General features: G+C 39.3%; 1 pseudogene; it reads left to right on the plus strand.

The window, feature by feature from the left end:
- Positions 1 to 2,144: 2,144 nt before the first annotated feature.
- On the plus strand, positions 2,145 to 5,775 carry LOC132277954 (F-box protein At5g07610-like; annotated as a pseudogene).
- The last annotated feature ends 3,571 nt before the right edge of the window (positions 5,776 to 9,346 follow it).

Raw genomic sequence — 9,346 nt, forward strand, 5'->3', positions numbered from 1 at the left:
AATGTCCCAAAAAAAAGTGTCACCGATCAGAAGCAGCGACAACAAAATCTCCTCACCGGAGGAGGACTGCCACCAAACGCAGTGGTCAGCCGCCGCCACAATCGCCAGCAACGATGACCTCTTGACGGAGATCCTTGTCCGCACGCCCCTTAGGTCTCTGATCCGGTTCAAGTCCGTGTCCTGACACTGGTTCTCTCTCATCTCCATCTCCCGTTTCTCTCTCCTCCACACTCTGCGATACCCATACGTCAGACCCTCAGGCCTCTTTCTCCGGGAAAACACCTTCGAGTCCAAATTCGAGTTCGTTTCGTTTAGCAACAACAATCCTTCAAAAGCCCCCTTCAGATCTCTCAATTTCGCTTCAGGTATCAAAATGTTAGAGTCTTGCAATGGCTTGTTGCTCTGTTCTGGTTTTCCAAAATTTGGCAGAAACACAACTCCTAATTATTATATATACAATCCCACCACCAAGCAATACTCAACACTTCCACCTCTCACTGGAACTTCATATTCGGTTGTTTTCTGTATTAGTTTGGCTCCATTCAAATCTGTTCATTATAAGGTTATTTGCGTTCGTACTACTTCTTCATATCGTTACCGTATCGATATATATTCATCAAAGACTCGGTCTTGGAGGTCATATAAGGATACCTGTGGGCGTCACTTATCAGAGGCTGATGTGGCACGTTGACAAGTCAATACAACCCTAGTTAAATCCTCCGTGGCAAGTTGAAAAGTCAAAAGTCTCGAAAGATCAAATCTCGAGCACTCTAAGCCCTGGCATCAATCTAGGCCCTCAAGCCTTGAAAGATTAAATCTTGAGCACTTTAAGCCCTAGCATCGCCCCAGGCCCTCAAGCCTCGAAATATCAAACCTCGAGCACTTTAAGCCCTGGCATCGCCCCAGGCCCCCAAGCCTCGAAAGATCAAATCTCGAGCACTCTACGCCCTGGCATCGCCCCAGGCCCTCAAGCCTCGAAAGATCAAATCTCGAGCACTCTAAGCCGTGGCATCGCTCCAGGCCCTCAAGCCTCGAAAGATCAAATCTCGAGCACTTTAAGCCCTGGCATTGCTTCAGGCCCATCAAGCCTCTAAAGATCAAATCTCGAGCACTCTAAGCCCTGGTATCGCTCCAGGCCCAATAAGCCTCGAGAAGCTGATCTTCGAGCATTCCAAGTCCTGGCGCCACACCAGGCCCATCAAGTCTCGAGAGACTGACTCTCGAATATCCCGAATCCTGGTGTTACGCCAGACGATGCTGTTTTGAAAGATCGGAGCTCCTTAGCACGAGATGAAGGTAATATCTTTGTGTTATAGGAATCCATGTTTGGGAAATTTAGGAGGATCTTGGATTGGTGGATGAGAAGTCAAGAGGTGCCTTCGCTCTCGGCAAGGCCCAATTAACAAGATGATGGGATTATACACGTCGTGACAGCAAACCTTAAAATCACAATTAATGCTATGTCAGGCTTGACCAACCGACGGCCAAGCAACATTTAATGCCCCTGATTAGGGGAGAAGTGACATGGCAACATGGGACAAGGCTCGAGGAAAGGATTAGACCCTTCAGACCCCTAAATCTTCAGGATTACTCACGTAATCCGGATTGGGGGTGATGCATGCGAAAAACTATGCATGGAAGGGACCATTGGATAATAACCAATGAAATCTGGATCTATAAATGGCACTGTCCTATGAAGAAAGAAAAAAAACCTCCCAAAAGGAAGAAAAGCTGTCATGAAATACTGTATACTCGCCCTACCACCATTTTGATCTTGATAGTTGGTCTTCTTCTCCTCCTCCTCCTACACTGAGCATCTCCTCTGTTTTCCTTCGTATTTGTATTCCTGATATCTCTATTTTATTGCTATTTTATTACCTAGTAAAAAAGAACCCCTACAATACCTTAGCTACCTCATCTGATATGCGGCTTACTCGTGGGGTCTTTTGGAACGGCTCGATTCATTGGATTAGTGTCAATGGGTCTTCTTCTTTACGCTTTGATGTTGATCATGAGTGTCTCGGAACAATGCCGAGTATTCCGGTTTGCCTGTGGCAGTGGATAGGTACTTTGGTGAGTGTAATGGCCATTTGCATTTCATAGAGATTTATGAGACTCGGAAATTGCAATTTGATGTTTTGGAGATGGAGAGGGACTACTCTGAATGGTTTGTGAAGCATCATGTTGATCTTGTTAAAATTATAAATGCATTTCCAGAGATGGTTCTGAGCCCCCATTACCTTCATGGTATGGATCATTCTTACTCTATACTCGGTGTTGTTCGAGACGATGATGAAGATGAGTCCTCGCTGGTGTTGCACGTACCCGGTAAGGTCTTATTTTATAAGTTTAAGGATAATACTTTCAAGGTGCTTCATAATCTGGCACCTGGAGAACTCCACAGAAATGGTTCTTTGAAATATGACGTTTTTGATGCTTATATCTTCACGGAGTCTCTGGCTTTGGTTTGATGATATTTCTATCAAGAGTACTTTGGTTATGTACATTCTTTCTTTCAGAGCTCACATCTCTCAGACTCAGTTCTGTTTGAGCTCATGGCTTCTTTTATATTTGTCTTACTATTGCTAATTTACTACAATGAACCACTAAGCTAGCAAGATCAAATTCCTAGATTTCAGAGTTAACCTTTCTTTTGACTGCACTTCATTTAATATGTGAGTCTTTGTGGCAGAACATCATTTATTGGTGAATAAATTGGTCAACCTTTATCAAAAAGAAATTTACTTATCGAAAAAAGAAAAAATGCATACAAATATGAAACTGAACACACTTAAATTTTAGTAAAATAAGTGTGTTTAGCTAATTCTGGTCCATACGTGCACTCTATCACGTGCCCATTTGGGAACTATAGTTTATTTATGAGGAAGAGATCTCAATGTTGATTGGATTGTGAAATACTTATCATTCAAAAATCCCAACTCAATGTTGAAACCATACCGAAAAATAGACTTTGAGGCATGGTTTTCTTATGACTGAAAGCAATTTTTGTAACTAAGGATAGTTATGCAGTATTGTGATACCCTAAAAAGAGAAATAAGTCACTTGAAAGAGAGATTTGTTGCAGCCTTTGGCATCATTTCGTGCTGAGAATGGTAGTTTTACCAATGATATTAGATGTAATGTCAATTGGTATATTGAGATCTTAATTGGATGTAGTATTCAATGTTGGTGCTTGAAAGTATGAAATTTATTAAACACTTGAAAAGAAAGTAATTTGAAGTTGTAGGTTAGGCTTTAGGTTGTTTGTGTGTGTATATATCTATAAGTTCTTGAAGCCTTCGTAACATGGGTGATGGGACAGTGTTGCATATTAGCCGAACAGATAAATCATAGTTTCAGACTTTCAAGTTTACTCCTGCAGGACCTACACTAAGTAGTTTTCCTTCAGTTTTCATTTTTTGAAGCCTTCGTAACATAGGACAGTGTTGCTTTTCAAGGCTGATTATTGTTGGGTTTTGCAGCCAAAATTTAGTGGAGAGCTTGAAATTTAAGGGTTTGTTTTGTGTGGACAGTCTACTCTTAAAGTGGCTTTGGTTGATTTTGGTTCTTTAGGCGTGTGTTGAATGATTGAAGGAGGAATGTCTTAACCTTCTTGAGTAGGGTTGTAGGAGCAAGACAAAGTTAAATCAGAATGATTTTGGCTTCTAAAGCAAGTGGTGGAAAGTTATAAAAATGAGCCATAAAAGTAAATGAGAATCTTAGTGTCACTCTTAGGGTCTTTTAGGCATCAGTCTTGGAGTTTAAATTGCATCACACAATGCATAAAAGATATAATTAGTAGTAGTATTCTCTAAAACTTTTTTCTCTATGAATTGAATCATTGCATACTCTATGTAGACTTTTAAGTAATTCTATTCATAGTCATTTAATAGAAAAACTATGAGTCACAGACGACTTAAAGCCTGACCTACGACGACTTACTTGAGTGAAATTATTATATATGTTCATTCGTAGACTTTAGTCCGTGTCTGTGTGAAGACATTTAAGAAGAAGAAACATGCAGACTTCTGCATAAAAATGAAGAAAAAAAAAACTTGATTTATCTTGATCATCGATTGACTTTCTTATTTAAGACAGACAAATGATGGTGTATGATTAATCAATAACATCGAATAACGATCATAACAATAATCTGGCCTGGCCCTTTACAATCAAGAAGTCCTTGGAAAAACGATGAAGGAAAGGAATGGATGTGCAGCTGGAATGATTGAACTAACAATCATTTTTTAATGGCAACCAACTTAAAAGAATGTCATTATTTTTCGACCAAGAAGGGTTGGCAAGTTGCAACCAACTCTGATGGGTACACCTCCATGATATATATAGTGGAGGGCAACATTTATATTGACAAGTGTTACACTGTTACTACTAGTATAGTAGTCTCCTCACTGGAGTTGGCAAAAAAATGTTACCTATCAGAGGCAGCGACAACGCAATCTCCTCACAGGAGGAGGATTGCCACCAAACGCCGTCCTTAGCTGCCACCACAATCTCCAGTAACAACGACCTCTTGACGGAGATCCTCGTCTGCATGCCCCTTAGGTCTCTGATCTGTTTAGATCCGTGTCCAAACACTGGTTCTCTCTTATCTCCAACTCCCGCTTATCTCTCCCCACACTCTGCGACACCCAAACATCAGACCCTGCGGTCTCTTTCTCCGGGAAAACTCCTCCCAGTCTGAATTCGAGTTCATTTCGTTCAGCAACAACAATCCCTCAGGAGCCCCCCTCATATCTCACAATTTCGCTGACGATCCTTCAGGTATCAAAGTCTTACAGTCTTGCAATGGTAAATTTCTCTGTTCTACTTTCCGAAAATTAGTAGGAAAGTCAACTCCTAATTATTATGTATACAATCCCACCACCAAGCAATACTCAACACTTCCACTTCCCACTGGAGTTGAATCTTCTGCTGTTTTCTGTGTTAGTTTGGCTTTTGATCCATTGAAATCTGCTCATTATAAGGTTATATGTGTTGGTAGTATTACTACGTTTGTATATAATTACAGTATTAGTGTATATTCATCCGAGACTCGGTCTTGGAGGTCATTTAGGGATACCATTGCGACCTCATATGATATGTTGCTCACTGATGGGGTCTTTTGGAATGGCTTGATTCATTGGATTAGTGTAGGTCGTCTTCTTTTTGCTTTGATGTTGATCACGAGTGTCTCGGAACATTGCCGAGTATTCCGGTCTGTCCGAAGCAGACGGATAGGTACTTTGGTGAGTGTAATGGCCATTTGCATCTTATATTGATTTGTGTGAGCCCGACAAGGCAATTTGATGTTTTTGAGATGGAAAGGGACTACTCTGAATGGTACGTGAAGTATCGTGTTGATCTTGAAATTATAAATGCTATTCCAGGGGTAGGTTTGAGCCACCATTACCCTTCTGCTTACTCTATACTTGGTCTTGTTCGAGAAGATGACGAAGATGAGTCGTCGCTGCTGTTGTACGTATCCGGTAAGGTCTTATCTTATTAGTTTAAGGATAAGACTTTCAAGGTGCTTCATAATTTGGCACATGGAAAATTTAACAGGAAGGGTTCTTTGCAATTTGAATTTTTTGATGCTTTTGTCTTCACGGTGTCTCTCGCTTTGGTTTGATGATATTTCTGTCAAGGTTACTTTGATTATGTATGTTCTTTCTTTCAAAGCTCACAGCTCTCGGACTCGGTTCTGTTTTCATCTCTAAGAGCTTACCGGGGAAATGCTGTTTGTTATACATGTGATCTCTGTTGCTTTATCTTCCTTCTCCCACCTCTTTAGCATTGTGTTGCATCAATGATGACATTCTTTTCGGCTTGTTTTTTCTGAGAAACAGTTTGATTTGGTTAACACAACCATTTGTGTGATTGCATTTTCACCGGACAGATTAATCATGGTTTCAGAATTTCAGGTTTCCTTCAGCAGGGCCTACGCCAAAGTAGTTTTCTTTCAAGTTTCATTTGGTAACGTAGGACAGTGTTGCTTTTCAAGGCTGATTATTGTTCGGTTTTGCAGCTAAAATTTAGTGGAGAGCTTGAAATTTAAGGGTTTGAATTGTGGAAATTGTACTCTAATGACTTTGGTTGATTTTGGTTCAATTGGTGTGTGTTGAATGATTGATTCGATTGAAGGAGGAATGTATTATGTGACTAAGTTTAAGCCTTCTTGAGTAGGGTTATAGGTGCAGAACAAAGTTTAATCAGATTGGGGTTTGGCTTCTAAAGCAAATGGTGGAAAGGTATAAAAATGAACAAGAAAAGTAAAAAGAGAATCTCAGTATCACTCTTAAATTGCATCAAGCAATGCATAAAAAATATAATTAGTAGTGATACTCTCTAAAAAAATTGTGTTGAATTGAATGATTGTATGCTACAATATGATTTAAAATTCATAGTCATTAAAGTTAGAGTAATGATACTCTGCCCGATCAAATAGGCCTACTCTTAGTCCGAATTCTCCGTGTAATTGTCACATAATTACCTAAATTGTTAATATTTCTTTGCATGCTAAAGATACTAAAAATAAATAAAAAAAAATAAAAATAGAAAGAAGTTGAAGAGGTTTTGACGATCACACTTTGATTTCTCCACAGTAATATTTTCGTTTTCATTCTTTCTCTCTTTGACTCGAGGTTCTCTTTTCCACTTTGCAAAATTGAAGGAAAAAAATTGAAGGAAAAACAAAGGATTGAGAAGTCTTTATTGGTTCATAAAATCAAAGGAGAAAATACATATAAACGTATATGTTTACTTGAAGAGAAAAAAATAAATCCTAATAAGATTGAAAGTATGAAATAAGATTGAAAGAATGTATTCATGTTTTTTTTTTTCAATATATATTTTGGCTTCCGTATATTGTATCAGTTTTGGTGATTTGATCAGAAAGTTTTGGTGATTTGATCAGAAATTTATATATTTTTAATAAACTTCAAAAGTTCACGTAATGGATCATATATGGGCTACTCTTTTAGCAGATCATATATAAGCAAAAAGTAATGTTAAATTGAATTACTTGGATGAACACAACTCACATTTAACAGAGGATATAATTGTTGGCATCCTCGAATCATTCATTAATTCTATTTCCATTATACATAGTGGAAGATACCACTGCGGAGAAATCAAAGAGGGATCGTCAAAACCTCTTCAGCTTCTTTCCATTTTTATTTATTTTTAGTATCTTTAGCGTATTAACTATTTAGGTAATTATGTGGCAATTACACATTGGATTCGGACTAGGAGTAGGTCTATTTGATCGGTCAGAGTATCATTACTCAAGTTATGTTTGTTTGGATGTAAAAAATATTTTTATTATTTGGTGTTTGGTTGTCAAAAATTTACAATTAGAACCTAACAAAAACAACAAACACACTTTTGGCAAGTTATTTTACAAGCCATAAACTTAACTTCAACCTTGGCGTAGACTTTTACAAAATATCTAAAAAATAAATTAATTAATTAATTAACTTTTCGCAAGTTATACACTCCATAAACTTAATTTCAATCTTGATCTAGACTTTTATATATTTTTCAAAAAAACAAACGAAATCCTAAATAAAAAAATTACAACTTCGCAGTCAGAGAGAACTTAGGGTAAATATACACATTCATAAACTTCAGTCTGTGTCAGTACGTGAGTAAACAATTAAGGTTTTTTTTTTTTGAAAGGTAAAAGTCTGTAATTCCATTATATATATATTGTTCATTTATATATATGCATATTGATAGGGAAAAATAAACCTAAACTATCTTGACCTAACGATAGAGGCAACTAAGTGTTGACTAGCCGCCAGATCTCTTCTACTTTCGAAAGATAATATTTCGTTATCAAGGATAACGGTTTCTATTGGATAAGTTCCATGGGATAATGACAAATCTTATCAAGGATAAGATTTTCATGGGATAAGTTCTATGGGATAAGGATTATGATATTCCCTTATCAAGAATAAGGGAAGTGACGATAAATAGGAAGACGACTCGGGAACAAGGTACGACGAAAAAACTATTATTAAATCCCTACCTTTCTTTTAGACCTCCGGTGACTAACTTGATCGTCGGAGAGCTCTTGGCAGGCACCACACCGGTGCCGTCAAGATTCATCGATCTTTTACTCTCTTTTTTGTAGGAAAACGGTGTTGTATCGGACCGCGTGGATTTCACCTTCAACAGTTGGCGCCGTCTGTGGGAACGACGATTCCTTTAAATCAATTACTCGATTAGGTATATGCACTTGCGGTCCGGTATGGTAACTGGAACAGAAACATCGTTGCAGGGATCTAGTCAAAGAGAAGGGTCGGGTGAGCACCTAGACGTCCCGAATGACCAGGAACGGCTTGCAGCGTTAGAACTACAGGTCTAAACTCTGCATCAGAGTATGGACCAGTTGATCCAACAAAATGCAGAGATCCTGCGACATCTTATCCCAGCGGGACCACCTCCTCAACAAGAATTGTTCGACCCATGTCCTCGCAATCTGAATGATGGGGGACAACACGATGAGGACCGAGAAAACAATCCTTCTCACAAGTTCGAAGCAGAACAAAGCCAAGTCAGAGACCGACACAGAGAACCTCATTCCCTGCCTCTGCAGAATCCCCAGTCTTAAATTGGCACAACTTTTTGCATTAAGGAAAAGATAGAGAAAGTTACCTATTTCGACCAACAGATCGAGGATCTCAAGGCGAAAATGGAAGATATAATGCAGGCTATAAAAGGGAAATGTCCTGCCGCCATAAATGACCTGGTACAGAGGACCAACCTGCTATTCAGCCCCGCCATTATGAAATGCTCCCTGCCCAGTAAGTTCAGGATGCCTCGTTTGAAAGTTTCGATGGGACCAAAGATCTCCTCGATCACCTGAAGACTTTTCAAGCTCTTATGTATTTACACGCCGTGTTAGATGCAATCATATGCCGATCTTTTCCCACTACACTTAAGGGATTGGCAAAAGTTTGGGTTAACAAGCTGAAGCCAAGAACCATCAACACCTTCAAAGAACTGAGTAAAAAATTTGTGAGCCACTTTATTGCAGGTCAGAGGCATAGGAGGCCGGCCACCTACCTGCTTACCGTGGAGCAATAGAAGGGCGAGTCGATCCGGGAATACATCACCCGATTCAACACAGAGATGTTGCAGGCAGAAGAGGTGGACGACAAGGTAGCTTTGACCGCTTTCATAGGAGGACTCCAAACCTCCAGATTTTTGTTCACCTTATCCAAAGAACCTCCCACCAGTATGGCAGAGTTGTTGATTAGAGCGCAGAAACACATGAACACTGAAAATGCCATGAATGCACGGAAGGGAAAGGAAGGAGAGGACAAAAAGAGGTCAGCCCCTC

The sequence above is a fragment of the Cornus florida genome, unplaced genomic scaffold, assembly GCF_030987335.1.
Source record: "Cornus florida cultivar Cherokee Brave unplaced genomic scaffold, ASM3098733v1 CherokeeBrave_3.0.0_Hap2_Chr10, whole genome shotgun sequence".
Taxonomy (NCBI): domain Eukaryota; kingdom Viridiplantae; phylum Streptophyta; class Magnoliopsida; order Cornales; family Cornaceae; genus Cornus; species Cornus florida.